Below are 18,351 nucleotides of genomic sequence, written 5' to 3' on the forward strand. Positions count from 1 at the left end.
GTATTGATCCCACGAAATAAACTAGTTGAGCGCTTCTTACTGCATCTTCTTCGTGATACTAAATGCACAAGGTTTCTTCCCATTTACTATTTCACATTTGCTAGAGGTCAGTAGCATGCCTGGATTTCAATTTAGGGTCAATCGACTTCAATTAAAAGAAGCAGCACCCGCTTAGGCGCGCGGAGCACCTAGTCCGCCAGCTCGCGGAGAAGCGGCGCATCGGTGTCTATAATAGGGCTGTGGGGCGCAGGAGCTACTTGCGCCCGATCTAGAGGTCGGCGGAGATTGAAGGGATGGCCGGGGGACGGTGCCAAGCACGGCGGTGTGGTGAGGTCGAGGGGAGGGCGGAGGCAGGGGACTGGGTCAGTGGTCGCTGGCGTTTCAAGGAAGATCGTAACACTGGCTAGATGGAGGTAGATGAAGGCGATCTGCCCGTTCTTTGTACATCGGACGGTGTAGAAAAAATGGACTGACCTATTTGTTTTGAGTCAACTATTATTTTCATAGAATCCTGTAGTAATTTCGTGTGCCATGCATGTTGTAGAACCATCATATGTCTCCCATCATTTCTTTCTCACCGACCTGCTATCTGCTACCTTTACACTGTAGTACTTGTGCACACACTTCACGTATACTCACACTATTTTTTTATGCAAGGGTATTTCAGACTCTGACGCAGTGTTGATGAATACAAAAAAGAAAAGACAAAAGTCGCTCCAGTGTAATTCGAAGATAAGCACTAAGCGTTTCAGCGCTCTAAAGGGTGCGGTGTCAGCAGATGGAGACAGTAAATGTAGCTCTGCAGTTGATGATCGCAATTTCCGCACACAACCATCCTAGGTGCTTGGTTTAACTTCGCGCTATCAAATGTGGTTGCATGTTGCATATGATGTCTAGCTTGTATTGCTTCCAATTTGGTTAAATTGCATCTACTTACTTTACACATTATACCTTTGATAATGACATGGCTTCCTGTTTTTGATACATACTACATATGTCTATTAACCATGTTCGTACATCAAACTAATGCTCTTTTGTATCCATCATCAATCACTTATGATGAGACAGTCACCCTAGTGGGTTACTGTGAGACGCGCTACTCGTTTAAAGAGTGCAGTGTCATCCTCCCCACATGATTCTCAAGAAAGAGCAAGGCTAAATTAAGATAGTCAGCATAGCTCTCTAGTTGATGACCGCAATTCCCCCACACCACCATCGCAGGTGCTTGCTCTTACTTGGCAGTGTGATATTTGGTTGCATGTTGCATATGGTGTCTACCTTGTAATGCTTCTAATTAGGGTAAATTGTATCTGCTTAGTTAACACATTATACCTGTGAATATGACATGCCTTCCTGTTTTTGGTACATACTACGTCTTTCTATTAACCATGTTCTTACATCAAACTACTTTTCTTGTGTATCCCTCATCAATCACTTCTGACGATACACCTTCAAGTTGACAGTGTAATATTGGTTGCATCCTGCATATCATTTCAAACATGTATTGCCTCTAATTTGTTGAAGTGCCACTAATAATGAGACACATCTAACTTGGTAGTGATTTTGGTTGGATCTTTCATATTGTGTCTAGATTGCATTGCTTCCAATTTGTTGAAATGCCTTCTGCTTAGCGTTTTTCATACATATTCCATCCTCCTACAATGTGGTTGCCATACATAAAAGTTGTGTTCATCGGTATCATGCATCAACAAATTTGGAAGTGTGAATTTCATTCCTTTTTCTTGTGTGCTTACTTGACAAGGCAAAATCTAAAAGGACGAAGGCACAGAATGATGGTGGTTCTCTGGAGCAACTGAAACAGATGATCTCTGCAGATTCTCCTGCTACTCCTACTGCAGTGCAAGTTCCAAATCTCATCTCCCCTACTCCAGAACCCCAGGTGCTTGTTCTAACATGGCAGTGTGATATCTGGTTGCATGTTGCATATGGTACCTAGCTTGTATTGCTCCTAATTTGTTAAATTGCATCTCCTTAGCTTACACATTATACATGTGAATATGACACACCTTCCTGCTTTTTGGTACATACTACATCTGCTTATCACACCATGTTCTTACATCAAACTATTGTTCTTGTGTATCCTGCATCTATCGCTTATGATGAGACAGTCACGCCCATGGGTTAGTATGAGACGCGCTACTCTTATAAAGAGTGCAGTTTCATCCTCTCCACATGATTCTCAAGAAACAACAAGCCTAAATGAATATATTGAATGTAGCTCTGTACTTGAAGATCGCACTTCCCCTACACCACCATCACATGAGCTTGCTCTAACTTCGCAGTGTGATATGTGGTTGCATGTTGCATACGGTGTCAAGCTTGTAATGCTTCTAATTAGGGTAAATTGCATCTGCTTAGTATACACATTATACCTGTGAATATGACATGCCTTCCTATTTTTGGTACACACTACATCTATGTGTTAACCATGTTCTTACATGAAACTACCTCTCTTTTGTATCCTTCATCAATCACTTATGATGAGACACCTTTATTCGTTGCATATTGCATATTATTTCTAGCATGTTGCCATGTATTGCTTCTAATTTGGTCAAATACATTTGTTAGGCCACCATTTTAATTTGGCAGAGTGATATTGGTTTGTTCTTTCATATGGTTTCTAGCTTGCATTGCTTCTAACAAGTTCAAACACCTTGTGCTTAGTTTACACTTTATACATCATACATATCAATATGTCACACCGTCCTGTTTTTTCATACATATTCCATCCTCCTATCATGTGGCTGCCTTACATGAAAGTAGTGCTCGTCAGTATCGTGCATCATGAGTTCTGAAGAGCAAATTTTATTCCTTTTTCTTGTGGGTTTGAGTTGACAAGGCAAAATCAATAAAGAGGAAGGAAAAGAGTAAGGAAGGCGATGATGGTGGTCCTCTGCAGCAACGTAAATGGAGCATCTGTATGGTTTCTCCCTGTAGTGCTAGTGCATTACAAGGTCCAAGTCTCCGCTCCCCTACTCCACCATCCAAGGTGCTTTCTCTAACTTGGCAGTGTGATATCTGGTTGCATGTTGCACATGGTGGCTAGCTTGTATTGCTCCTAATTAGTGTAAATTGCATCTGCTTAGCTTACACATGATACGTGTGAATATGACACGCTTTCCTGTTTTTGGTGCATACTATATCTGTCTATCACACCATGTTCTTACATGAAACTACTCTTCTTCTATATCCTGCATCAGTCACTTATGATGGGACACCTTTAAGTTGGTAGTGTGATATTGGTTTGCATCTTGAATATGATTTCTAGCATGTAGTGCTTCTAGTTTGATGAACGCCACCTATGACGAGACAGTTTTAACTTGGCAGAGTGATATTTATTGCACCTTCCATATGGTGTCTAGCTTGCAGTGCTTCTAATTTGTTGAAGTGCCTTCTGCTTAGTTACCACATCATATGTGTGAATATGTCAAGCCGTCCAGTTTTCCATACATATTCCATCCTCGTATCATGACTTTGCCTTTCATCAGAGTAGTGTTCGTTAGTATCATGCATGAATGAGTTCTGAAGAGCGAATTATATTCCTTTTTCTTGTTGGTTTGACCTCACAATGCAAAATCAATAAAGCAGAAGGAAATTGGTAAGGCATTGGATAATGGTGGTCCTTCCGAGCAACTAAAACGGAGGGTCACTACAGATTCTACTCCGCCATCCTCCCAACAAGATTCGCAAGACAACGCAAGGCTAGACAGTCAACGTAGCTATGTAGATGATGAGCACATCTCCCCTACTCCACCATCACAGGTGCTTGCTCTAACTTGTCACTATTATATGTGGTTGCATGTTGCATATGATGTCTAGCTTGTATTGCTTCTAACTTTGTTGAATTCCATCTGCTTACTTTACACATAATGTCTGTGAATATGACACATGTTTCTGTTTCTAGAACATACTATATCTGATCACACCATGTTCTTACATCAGACTACTGTTCTTGCATATCCCGCATCAGTCACTTATGATAAGGCACCTTTAAGTCGCCATTGTGATAGTGTTTGTGTCTTGCATACGATTTCTAGCATGTACCACTTCTAATTTGTTGAAACGACATACAGTTTGAACTTGGCAGAGTGATATTGGTTGCATCTTTCATATGGTGTCTAGCTTGCAGTGCTTCTAATTTGTTGAAATGCCTTCTGCTTAGATACCACATCATAGGTGTGAATATGTCACAGCATCCTGTTTTTCGTACATATTCCATCCTTGCATCATGTGTTTGCCTTTCATCCGAGTAGTGTTCATCAGTATTATGCATGAATGAGTTCTGAAGAGCGAATTTTATTCCTTTTTCTTATTGGTTTGACTTCACAACGCAAAATCATTACAGCTAAAGGAAATTAATCCAGTTGTGGATGATGGTGGTCCTTCGGAGCAACTCAAATAGGGGGTCTCTAAAGATTCTACTCTGCCATCTTCCCAACAAGATTCGCAAGACAACACAAGGCTGGACAGTCAACATAGCTGTGTAGATGATGAGCACATCTCCCCTACTCCACCATCACAGGTGCTTGCTCTAACTTGGCACTATTACATGTGGTTGCATGTTGCATATGATGTCTAGCTTGTATTGCTTCTAACATTGTTGAATTGCATCTGCTTACTTTACACATAATGCCTGTGAATATGACATGTGTTCCTGTTTCTAGAACATACGTGTACATGATGAGCACATCTCCCATACTCCACCATCACAGGTGTTTTCTCTAACTTGGAACTGTTATATGTGGTTGCGTGTTCCATATGATGTCTAGTTTGTATTGCTTCTGATTATGTTGAATTGCATCTGCGTAGCTTACAATTTATACATGCAACGATCACTTACCCATAAGACACATTTAACTTGGGACTGTGATGTAGGTTGCATCTTGCATTGTCTTCTAGCTTGTACTGCTTCTAATTTCTTGAAATGGCACTTACTACGAGACACATTTTACCTGATAGAGTGATATTGGTTGCATGTTCATATGGTGCCTAGCTTTCATTTCTTCTACTTTTGTTGAAATGCCTTCTGCTTACTGTTTTTTCATACATATTCCATTCTCCTATTGTACGTGTGAATATGCAATGCTGTCTTTTTTGTATATATTCCATCCTCCTATCCTGCGCTTGCCTTACATCAAAGTAGTGTTCGTTTGCATCATGCATCAACCAGTTATGTAGAGATAATTTTATTCATCTTCTTGTGGTTTTGACATCATAAGGCAATATCAGAAAATAGGAATGAAAAGAGTAAGTTAGGGGATGTTGGTGGTCCTCCGCACCGACGTAAATAAAGACTCTCTAGATTTTCCACTTCTACTGCTAATGAAGTAGAAGTCTCAAGTCTATATGATGAGTTCATCTCCAGTACTCCAACATCACAGGTGCTTGCTCTAAGTTGATAGTGTGATAATTGGTTTCATGTTGCATATGTTGTCTAGCCTGTATTTCTTCTATTTTGAATAAATTGCACCTGCTGAGTTTATACGTTATACATGCGCATATGAGATGGCCTTCTGTGTCTAGAATACACTACATCTATCTATCATACCATGTTCTTACATCAAAGTACTGCTCTTGTGTATCTGTCGGCATTCTGGATATGGGGGTGCTACGTCTCGCACTTGCGTTGGTTTTCCTTGAAGAGGAAAGGGTGATGCAGCAATAGTAGCGTAAGTATTTCCCTCAGTTTTTGAGAACCAAGGTATCAATCCAGTAGGAGGCTCCTCAAAAGTCCCACGCACCTACACAAACAAACAAAGAACTCGCAACCAACGCAATAAAGGGGTTGTCAATCCCTTCACGGCCACTTGCGGAAGTGAGATCTGATAGAGATAGTATGATAAGGTAAATATATTTTTGGTATTTTATAATATAGATTGGAAAAGTAAAGATGCAAATAAAAGTAGATTGAAAGCTTATATGATAAGAGATAGACCCGGGGGCCATAGGTTTCACTAATGGCTTCTCTCAAGATAGCACAAGTATTACGGTGGGTGAACAAATTACTATCGACCAATTGATAGAAAAGCGAATAATTATGAGATTATCTAGGCATGATCATGTATATAGGCATCACGTCCACAACAAGTAGATCGACTCCTGCCTGCATCAACTACTATTACTCCACACATCGACTGCTATCCAGCATGCATCTAGAGTATTAAGTTCATAAGAACAGAGTAACACATTAAGAAAGGTGACATGATGTAGAGGGATAAACTCATGCAATATGATATAAACCCAATCTTGTTATCCTCGATGGCAACAATACAATACGTGCCTTGCAACCCTTATTGTCACTGGGTAAGGACACCGCAAGATTGAACCCAAAGCTAAGCACTTCTCCCAGGACAAGAAAGATCAATCTAGTAGGCCAAATCAAACTGATAATTCAAAGAGACTTGCAAAGATAACTCAATCATACATAAAAGAATTAAGAGGAGATTCAAATATTCCTCATAGATAAACTTGATCATAAACGCACAATTCATCGTTTCTTGACAAACACACCGCAAAAAGAGTTACATCGAATAGATCTCCACAAGAGAGGGGGAGAACATGGTATTGAGATCCAAAAAGAGAGAAGAAGCCATCTAGCTAATAACTATGGACCCGAAGGTCTGTGGTAAACTACTCACAACTCATCGGAGGGGCTATGGTGTTGATGTAGAAGCCCTCCATGGTCGATTCCCCCTCCGGAGAAGCGCCGGCGAAGGCTCCAAGATGGGATCTCGCGGATACAGAAGGTTACGACAGTGGAAATTGTTTTTCGTTAGCTCCCTGAATGTTTTTGGGGTACGTGGGTATATATAGGAAGAAGAAGTAGGTCGGTGGCCGCCCGAGGGGCCCATGAGACAGGGGGCGCGCCCTGTAGGGATGGGCACGCCCTCCGCCCTCGTGGCCGCCTCGGCTGCTTCTTGACTTGAACTCCAAGTCCTATGGATCACGTTCGTTCCGAAAATCATGCTCTCGAAGGTTTCATTCCGTTTGGACTCTGTTTGATATTCCTTTTCTTCGAAATACTGAAATAGGCAAAAAAACAGCAATACGGGCTGGGCCTCCGGTTAGTAGGTTAGTCCCAAAAATGATATAAATGTGTAAAATAAAGCCCATAAACATCCAAAAGGGGTAATATAATAGCATGGAACAATCAAAAATTATAGACACGTTGGAGACATATCAAGCATCCCCAAGCTTAATTCCTGCTCGTCCTCGAGTAGGTAAATGATAAAAACAGAATTTTTGATGTGGAATGCTACCTAGCATAGTTCTCAATGTAATTTTCTTTATTCTGGCATGACTGTTCACATCCAAATGATTCAAAATAAAAGTTCATATTGACAAAAGAAATAGTAATACTTCGAGCATACTAATCAAAGCAATCATGTTTTCTCAAAATAACATGGCTAGAGAAAGTCCATCCCTACAAAATCATATAGTTAGGCTATGCTTCATTTTTGTCACACAAAAATGTTCCCAAATTCTACACCCCCGATGACAAGCCAAGAAATTGTTTCGTACTTAAATAATCTCAAACTTTTTCAACTTTCATGCAATACATGAGCGTGAGCCATGGATATAGCACTATGGGTGGAATAGAATATGATGATGGGGATTGTGTGGAGAAGACAAAAAAGGAGAAAGTCTCACATTGACAAGGATAATCAACGGGCTATGGAGATGCCCATCAATTGATGTCAACATGAGGAGTAGGGATTGCCATGCAACGGATGCACTAGAGCTATAAATGTATGAAAGCTCAACAAAAGAAACTAGTTGGTGTGCATCCAACTTGCTTGCTCACGAAGACCTAGGGCATTTTGAGGAAGTCCATCATAGGAATATACAACCCAAGTTCTATAATGAAAAATTCCCACTAGTATATGAAAGTGACAACATATGAGAGTCACTATATGAAGAACATGGTGCTACTTTGAAGCACAAGTGTGGAAAAAGAGATAGTAACATTGCCCCTTTTTATTTATTTTCTTCTTTTTTTCCTTTTTTTTTCTTTTTTTGGGCCTTTTTTTGCCTTTCTTTTTTTTCTTTTTGGCCTTTCTTTCTTTTTGGGGACAATGCTCTAATAATGATGATCATCACACTTTTATTGATTTACAACTTATGAATTACAACTCGAAACTAGAACAAGATACGACTCTATGTGAATGCCTCCGGCGGTGTACCAGGATGGTGCAATGAATCAAGAGTGACATGTATGAAAAATTATGCATGGTGGCCTTTGCACAAATACGATGTCAACTACATGATCATGCAATGGAAATATGACAAAAGTAATGTGTGTCATGATGATAAACGGAACGGTGGAAAGTTGCATGGCAATATATCTCGGAATGGCTATGGAAATGCCATAATAGGTAGGTATGGTGGCTGTTTTGAGGAAGATATAAGGAGGTTTATGTGTGATAGAGCGTATCATATCACGGGGTTTGGATGCACCGCGAAGTTTGCACCAACTCTCAAGGTGAGAAAGGGAAATGCACAGTACTGAAGAGGCTAGCAATGATGGAAAGGTAAAAGTGCGTATAATCCATGGACTCAACATTAGTCAAAAGAACTCATATACTTATTGTAAAAATTTAGAAGTCATCAAAAACCAAGCACCACGCACATGCTCCTAGAGGGATAGATTGGTAGGAAAAGACCATCGCTAGTCCCCGACTGCCACTCATAAGGATGCACAATTCAAGGACACCTCATGTTTCAAATTTGTTACACAACTTTAACCATACGTGCATGCTACGGGACTTGCTAACTTCAACACAAGCATTCTTTAAATTCATTATCACCCAACTAGCATGAGTTTAATATCACTACCTCCATATCTCAAAACAATTATCAAGTAGCAAATTGATCATAGCATCCAATTCACTTCCTATGATAGTTTTTATTATACCCAACTTGGATGCCTACCATTCTAGGACCAATTTTATAACCATAGCAAATACCATGCTGTTCTAAAAGACTCTCAAAATAATATAAGTGAAGCATGAGAGACTAGCAATTTCTACAAAATTAAGCCACCGCCGTGCTCTAAAAGATATAAGTGAAGCACTAGAGCAAAAACTATCTAGCTCAAAAGATATAAGTGAAGCACATAGAGTATTCTAACAAATTTCAATCAAGAGGGTTTCTCCCAAAAGGTGTGTACAGCAAGGATGATTGTGAAAAACTAAAAATCAAATACTAATATCATACACGATGCTCCAAGCAAAACACATATCATGTGGCGAATAAAAATATAGCTCCAAGTAAAGTTACCAGTGAACGAAGACGGAAGAGGGGATGCCTTCCGGGGGCATCCCCAAGCTTAGGCTTTTGGCTACTCTTGAATATCTTGGGGTGCCATGGGCATCCCCAATCTTAGGCTTTTGCCACTCCTTATTCCATAGTCCATTAAATCTTTACCCAAAACTTGAAAACTTCACAACACAAAACTCAACAGGAAATCTCATAAGCTCTGTTAGTGAAAGAAAGCAAAACCACCACATAAGGTACTGTAATGAACTCATTCTTTATTTATATTGGTGTTAAACCTACTGTATTTCAAGTCCTCTATGGTTCATACCACTTGATACTAGCCATAGATGCATTAAAATAAGCAAACAACACACGAAAAACTCAATCTATCAAAAATAGAATAGTCTGTAGCAATCTGTAACTAACGCAAACTTCTGGAACTCTAAAAATCCTACCAAAATAGGAAGTCCTGGAAATTTTGTCTATTGACCTACAGCAAAAGGAAATAACACAAAAGCATGTCTCTGTGATTTGACAAAACTAATTTCATGCGCGCAAAGTTTCTATTTCTCAGCAGAATCAAATTAACTATCACCATAGGTTATCCTATAGGTTCTACTTGGCACAAACACTAATTACAACATAAAAACACATCTAAACAGAAGGTAGATGCAAAATTTATTACTAAACAGAAACAAAAAGAAAAAAGAAAAATAAAATTGGGTTGCCTCCCAACAAGTGCTATCGTTTAACGCCCCTAGCTAGGCATAAAAGCGAACATAGATCTAAGTAGTGCCATCTTTCGCACTCAATTCATAAGTAGCTCGCATGAGAGATTCATAAGGTAATTTAATTTTCTTTCTTGGAAATTTCTCCATGCCTTTCCTTAATGGAAATTGGAATCTAATATTCCCTTCCTTCATATCAATAATCGCACCAATCGTTCTAAGGAAAGGTCTACCAAGAACAATAGGGCAAGAAAGATTGCAAGCTATATCAAGAACGATAAAATCTTCAGGCACAAAATTTCTATTTGCAACAATGAGAACATCATTGATCCTTCCCATTGGCTTTTCAATTGTGGAATCCGCAAGGTGCAAATTTAAAGAGCAATCATCAAGATCATGGAAACCTAGAATATCACATAAAGTTTTCGGAATCATGGAAACACTAGCACCCAAATCACAAAAAGCAAAACACTCATGATCTTTTATTTTAATCTTTATAGTAGGTTCCCACTCATCATTTAAGTTTTCTAGGTATAGAAACTTCCAAATTAAGTTTTTCATCATAAGATTGCATCAAGGCATCAATGATATGTTTGGTAAAAGCTTTATATTGACTATAAGCATGAGGAGAATTAACAACGGATTGCAACAAGGAAATACAACTTTCTAAAGAAAAATTATCATAATCAAATTCCTTGAAATCCAAGATGGTGGGTTTAATGCTATTTAAAGTCATGACCTCTCCAATCCCACTTTTACCAAATTTAGCATCAAGATCTAAAAACTCCGAATTATTGGGACGCCTTCTAACTAAAGTTGACTCATCTCCAGTCCCATTATTATTAAGATTCATATTGCAAAACAAAGATCTAATAGGGGACACATCAAATTTAAGATCTTCATCATTATTTTCACGGAAACTAGAAGAACACGCCTTTACAAAGCAATCTTTCTTGGCATGCAATCTAGTGGTTCTTTCCTTGCACTCATCAATGGAAATTCTCATGGCTTTGAGAGACTCATTGATATCATGCTTAGGAGGAGTAGATCTAAGTTTAAGAGAATCAACATCAAGCGAAAGTCTATCAACGTTCCTAGCCAAATCATCAACTTTGAGCAATTTTTCTTCAAGCAAGGCATTAAAATTCTTTTGAGAGATCATAAATTCTTTCACACTATTCTCAAAATCAGAGGGCATCTTACTAAAATTACCATAAGAATTATTGTAGGAATTTCCATAATTAGTAGAGGGATTACTAGGGAACGGTCTAGGATTGAAGTTTCCTTTATAAGCATTGTTTCCAAAACTATTCCTACCAACAAAATTCACATCCATAGATTCATTATTATTCTCAATCGAAGTAGACAAAGGCATATCATTGGGATCAAAAGGAGCACTCTTAGTAGCAAATAATTTCATAAGTTCATCCATCTTTCCACTCAAAACATTGATTTCTTCTATAGCATGCACTTTTTTACTAGTAGATCTTTCGGTGTGCCATTGTGAATAATTAGCCATAATATTATCAAGAAGTTTTGTAGCATCTCCTAACGTGATCTCCATAAACGTGCCTCCCGTGGCCGAATCTAAAAGATTTCTAGAAGAAAAGTTCAAACCGGCATAGAAATTTTGTATGATCATCCATAAATTCAAACCATGAGCAGGGCAATTGCGAATCATCAATTTCATTCTTTCCCAAGATTGGGCAACATGCTCATGATCAAGTTGTTTAAAATTCATAATATCGTTCCTAAGAGTGATGATCTTAGCGGGAGGAAAATATTTAGAGATAAAAGCATCTTTGCACTTGTTCCAAGAGTCAATACTATTTTTAGGCAAAGATGAAAACCGAACTTTAGCACGATCTCTAAGCGAAAATGGAAATAACATCAATTTAACAATATCATTATCCGTATCTTTCTTCTTTTGCATATCACACAAATCAACAAAGTTGTTTAGATGGGTAGCGGCATCTTCACTAGGAAGGCCGGCGAATTGATCTTTCGTAACAAGATTCAGCAAACCAGTATTGATTTCACAAGACTCCATCATTAAGAGGAGCAACTGGAGTACCAAGGAAATCATTATTATTGGTATTGGGGAAATCACACAATTTGGTATTATCTTGCCATGGCAACAAGTAATCCGCACACAAGCAAACAGAAAAACGGCAAGCGAAAGAGAGAGGAGATTGGGAAAGAGAGGGCAAATAAAACGGCAAGGGTGAAGTGGGGGAGAGGAAAACGAGAGGCAAATGGCAAATAATGTAAATGCGAGGGAGATGAGTTTGTGATGGGTACTTGGTATGTCTTGACTTGAGCGAAGACATCCCCGGCAACGGCGCCAGAAAAACCTTCTTGCTATGTCTTGAGCTTGTGTTGGTTTTCCTTGAAGAGGAAAGGGTGATGCAGCAATAGTAGCGTAAGTATTTCCCTCAGTTTTTGAGAACCAAGGTATCAATCCAGTAGGAGGCTCCTCAAAAGTCCCACGCACCAACACAAACAAACAAAGAACTCGCAACCAACGCAATAAAGGGGTTGTCAATCCCTTCACGGCCACTTGCGAAAGTGTGATCTGATAGAGATAGTATGATAAGATAAATATATTTTTGGTATTTTATAATATAGATTGGAAAAGTAAAGATGCAAATAAAAGTAGATTGAAAGCTTATATGATAAGAGATAGACCCGGGGGCCATAGGTTTCACTAGTGGCTTCTCTCAAGATAGCATAAGTATTACGGTGGGTGAACAAATTACTGTCGAGCAATTGATAGAAAAACGAATAATTATGAGATTATTTAGGCATGATCATGTATATAGGCATCACGTCCACAACAAGTAGACCGACTCCTGCCTGCATCAACTACTATTACTCCATACATCAACCGCTATCCAACATGCATCTAGAGTATTAAGTTCATAAGAATAGAGTAACGCATTAAGAAAGATGACATGATGTAGAGGGATAAACTCATGCAATATGATATAAACCCCATCTTTTTATCCTCGATGGCAACAATACAATACATGCCTTGCAACCCCTATTGTCACTGGGTAAGGACACCGCAAGATTGAACCCAAAGCTAAGCACTTCTCCCATGGCAAGAAAGATCAATCTAGTAGGCCAAACCAAACTGATAATTCGAAGAGACTTGCAAAGATAACTCAATCATACATAAAAGAATTCAGAGAAGATTCAAATATTTCTGATAGATAAACTTGATCATAAACCCACAATTCATCGGATCTCGACAAACACACCGCAGAAAGAGTTACATCAAATAGATCTCCACAAGAGAGGGGGAGAACATGGTATTGAGATCCAAAAAGAGAGAAGAAGCCATCTAGCTAATAACTATGGACCAGAAGGTCTGTGGTAAACTACTCACAACTCATCGGAGGGGCTATGGTGTTGATGTAGAAGCGCTCCATGTTCGATTCCCCCTCCGGCGGAGCGCCGGTGTAACGCCCCGGATCCGATGCACCAGGTGTCCGCCAGTTATTCGCCGTTGTTGCCATGTCATTTGCTTGCGTGTTGCATTTTATCATGTCATCATGTGCATTTCTTTTTGCATCCATGTTCATCTCATGTATCCGAGCCTTTTCCTCGTTGTCCGTTTTGCAATCCGGCGCTCCTATGTCCCCCGGCGTCCCCCTCTTCTCTCTTTTCGTGAGTGGGTGTTAAACTTTCTCGGAATGGGCCGAGGCTTGCCAAGTGGCCTTGGTATAGCACCGGTAGACCGCCTGTCAAGTTTCGTGCCATTTGGAGGTCGTTTGGTACTCCAACGGTTAACCGGGTAACCGCAAAGCCCTCTTTGAGTTGCAGCCCAACACCCCTTCCAAAGTGGCCCAAAACCCACCTAACTCCCCTCCATGCTCCCGGCCGTTCGATCACGATCGCGTGGCCGAAAACCGCACCTCATTTGGACTCTCCTAGCTCCCTCTACCTATATATTAGTCCCTCTCCCCCGAATTCCCGGTCTAACCCTAGCGTCCCCCTACCTCGCGCCACCGGACATGTCCGCGTCGCGCCGGACATGTCCGCTTCTCCGCGCCACCCGCCGCAGCCAATGGCGCGCCGCCACGTGGCTCGCCCGGCCGTCCCGCGCCGCCGGCCCACCGGGCCTGCCTCTGGCCCGCGCGGCCCACGCGCCCGCGCCGCCGCCCGGGGTCGCCCGCGCCCGCGACCGGCCGGCGCTCGCCCGCCGCCGCCGCCGCCGACCGGCCGGCGCTCGCCTCCGCCTCCGCTCGGCCTCCCGCCCCGCGCCGGCGCCCGGCCACCTCCGCCGCCCTCCGGGTCACCCGGCGTCGCCGCGCCCGCGCTTTGCGCCCGGCCCCGCCGCCGGCCATCTCCGGCACCGACCGCGCCGCCCAGCCCCGCGCTCTCCTCCGCCGGCGCCGCCCCACATCTCCGCCGCGGATCCGGCGCCTCCCCGGCCTCCTCCGCGCCCAGATCCGCCCCTCTCCGTCTCCGGCGCCGCCTCCCCGTCAACTCCGGCGAGATCTCCGGCCAACATCGATATCCGTGCAGAAGGTTGACTTTCCCCTCCCCGAAATGCCTAAGTCCCAGATTTCTTGCATAATCATGCCTTGTTTGACCTGCTATATCTCTGCATCTGTAGCTCCGTTTCGTGCGTGTAATATGTCAAATTGTTCGCCTCGACGAGTAGATCATTTCATTCCATTGCATCATTTTCATTTGAGCTCATCTTGATGCCCGAAATGCTGTTGGAAGAGTGCATGTTGATGTTAATCTGCTGAAACTGTTATAACTTGCTCATTTGTCATTTTTGCCATGATTGATGTGTGCATCCTATGAGGTTGATGTCTACATGTGTTTTGATCTATGCCATGCCATCTTTCCAGGGGTGTATGCCATGTATTTTTGTGATCAATGTGGTGACTAGCACAAGCATGCAAACTAGGCATCTTGCTGTTGCTGATTTTAGTCCATGTCTGCTGTTATTTTCATGCCATGTAAACTTGTTGCTACAGAGAGATCCATGCATATTTAGAGATACTTCAGTAAGGATGTTTTGAACATGTGGTTATTGTATATCCATTCATGCCCTTTGTTTCAATTATGGAGTAGTCTAGCATGTCATTTGAGTGCTCTACTTTTGCTTCAAAATGTTTCCTGGCAGATTGTTTACTTGTTATTCAATTTGGCCAAGCTTGCTATAGTTGATCCTTGCATGCTATGGACTTATTCTTGCCTTGGTTGGTTACATAAACATGTCTTCTTGATGATGCTATGCTTATCTTATCATGCAATGACTTGTGGTGAGTGAATCGAGCTTGTTAAGTAGGGTTCATGATGTTGCTGTTTTGCTAGGCTGAATCTGTTATTTCATGATGCTATGTAAACCTGCTTCTACTAATCATTCTATGCATAATATGGAGATGTCCTATAAACATGTTTTGATCTACATATCATGCTCTATCCATTCATGCCTTTGGTTGCATTTATAGCCTGCTGTAGCTTGTTCATATCTTGCTCTAAAGTTGCTTCATAATGTTGCTATTAGCCTGTTAACATTAAGTTCCGTTGTTTCCATGTGTCTTCCTAGTGATCCATGTACCCTATGAACTTGCTCTTGCCATGCTTAGCTTCATAAACATGCCTTCTTACTGTTGGTTGCCTTGCCATGCCATGTATTGCTCTGTAGTGAGTGGTTCAAGCTCATCTACATGCCTTCATAATTATGTTCCTGCCATGTTTGAATCTGTAATATAACTTGCCATGTTTACATGGGTGCCATCATATCTTCTGATCCTTTTTGGCTCATGGTCAGTAAGGGACTTTTGATCTATGCATTTAGTAGATTCATGCCATGCCTTTGTTTGCCATGATAAGTTCCTGTAACATATTGTTTGATAGCTCTGAACATTGCAACCTGATGTTATTTCCTAATAAGTCTGTAACTGTTATTATTTGCAATCTTACCATGTCTTTTTGAGCATGATCTAGTGATTTCTGGAGATAGCTCAGTGTTCATGTTTTGTTATGCTTTACATGTACATCATGCCCATGCCTTTTGTTATTATGTTGAGGTCCTGTAGCTTGTTGTTTTGATGCTTGCGATATGCCTACTTGTTGTTTTGGACAGATTGTTGCTATGACTTGTATAGTGCGTATGTGTTGCACCGTTGCTCCGTTTTGAGTGTGCTCTATATGAAACTTGCTTGTTTTTGCATGTATCTTCATATTATCATGTTGCATCATTGTTTTGAGGTGTTTGCTTGATGTTTGTGTGCATTTTGCATCAATGCCATGTTGATCTTGTTTCGCTCATATCTTCTAGGCCGTAGCTCCGAACTAAATGAACTTTATATGTAACTTGACTAGAATCTCGTGTAGATCATCTTTGTGCATCTTAAATTTCTGTTTCACAACTTGAACATAATGTTTATTCAGATCTGGACCATTTTCGAAATATGCATATGAGGACTTACCGGAATTGTTATATGTTGTTCCCGGCCTCATTTAAACTTGTCTTGATGTGTTGCTCTTGTTTGCATCATCTCTTACCATGAGTAGCTTCATGTAGCTTTGTCATGCATCATGTTTGGTTGTGCATCATGTCTTGTTCATGTGTGGTGTGTTTACCTTGTTGTGTGCTTCTTTTCGATAGTTCCTGTTTCGTTGCGTTCGTGAGGATTCGTTCGTCTATGGTTGGTTCGGCTTCATCCATTCGTCTTCTTCATGGACTCGTTCTTCTTCCTTGCGGGATTTCAGGCAAGATGGCCGCTACCCTGGATCTCACTACTATCATTGCTATGCTAGTTGCTTCGTTCTATCGCTATGTTGCGCTACCTATCACTTGTTCATCAAGCCATCCCATATTGCCATGAACCCCTAACCTTTGACACCTTTCCTATGCAAACCACTGTTTGGCTATGTGACCGCTTTGCTCAGCCCCTCTTATAGCGTTGCTAGTTGCAGGTGAAGTTGAAGATTTCTCCATGGTGGACAGGATTTTGGTTGGGATATCACAATATCTCTTATATTATTAATGCATATATATATTTGGTAAAGGGTGGAAGACTCGGCCTTTTTTCCTGGTGTTTTGTTCCACTCTTGCCGCCCTAGTTTCCGTCATACCGGTGTTATGTTCCCGGATTTTGCATTCCTTACGTGGTTGGGTGATTTATGGGACCCCCTTGATAGTTCGCTTTGAATAAAACTCCTCCAGCAAGGCCCAACATTGACTTTTACCATTTGCCTCACCTAGCCCTTTTTCCCTTGGGAGTCGCGCTCTCGAGGGTCATCTTTATTTTATCCCCCCCCCCTGGGCCAGTGCTCGTTGTGAGTGTTGGTCCAACCTGAGCGATGTCCGGCGCCCCCTGGGCAACCAGGGTTTATGCCAACTCGACGTCTGGCTCATCCGGTGTGCCCTGAGAACGAGATATGTGCAGCTCCTATCGGGATTTGTCGGCACAGCGGGAGGCTTTGCTGGTCTTGTTTTACCATTGTCGAAATGTCTTGTAAACCAGGATTCTGAGTCTGATCGGGTCTTCCTGGGAGAAGGACTATTCCTTCGTTGATCGCGAGAGCTTATCATGGGCTAAGTTGGGACACCCCTGCAGGGTATAATCTTTCGAAAGCCGTGCCTGCGGTTATTGGCAGATGGGAATTTGTTAATGTCCGGTTGAAGATAACTTGACACCAGATCCAAATTTAAAACGCATCAACCGCGTGTGTAGCCGTGATGGTCTCTTCTCGGCGGAGTCCGGGAAGTGAACACGGTTTCTGGGTTATGTTTGACGTAAGTAGGTGTTCAAGATCACTTCTTGATCATTACTAGTTGACGACCGCTCCGCTTGTTCTCTTCTCGCTCTTATTTGCGTATGTTAGCCACCATATATGCTTAGTCGCTGCTGCAGCCTCCCCACTTTACCCCTTCCTTCCCTTTTAAGCTTTGCTAGTCTTGATACCCATGGTAATGGGATTGCTGAGTCCTCGTGGCTCACAGATTACTACAACAACAGTTGCAGGTACAGGTTCTGCGATGATCATGACGCGAGAGCGATGCTTGCTTGCGTTGAGTTCTCCTTCTGCTTCTTCGATCAGGGGATAGGTTCCAGGTCGGCAGCCTGGGCTAGCAGGGTGGATATTGTTCGAGTTTCTGTTTATGATTCATCCATAGTCGGATGTTGTTCTTGTATGATGTGATGTTGTATTCTTGTGGCATTGTATGCCTATTGTATGTATCCCTATCTATTATGTAATGTTGATGTAATGATATCCACCTTGCAAAAGCGTTCCAATATGCGGGTCTATCCTTGGTGGGACCTTCGAGTTCCTTTTGGATAGGGTCGCATATTGGGCGTGACAGCCG

This window comes from Triticum aestivum, chromosome 5B (genome assembly GCF_018294505.1).
Source record: "Triticum aestivum cultivar Chinese Spring chromosome 5B, IWGSC CS RefSeq v2.1, whole genome shotgun sequence".
Taxonomy (NCBI): Eukaryota; Viridiplantae; Streptophyta; class Magnoliopsida; order Poales; family Poaceae; genus Triticum; species Triticum aestivum.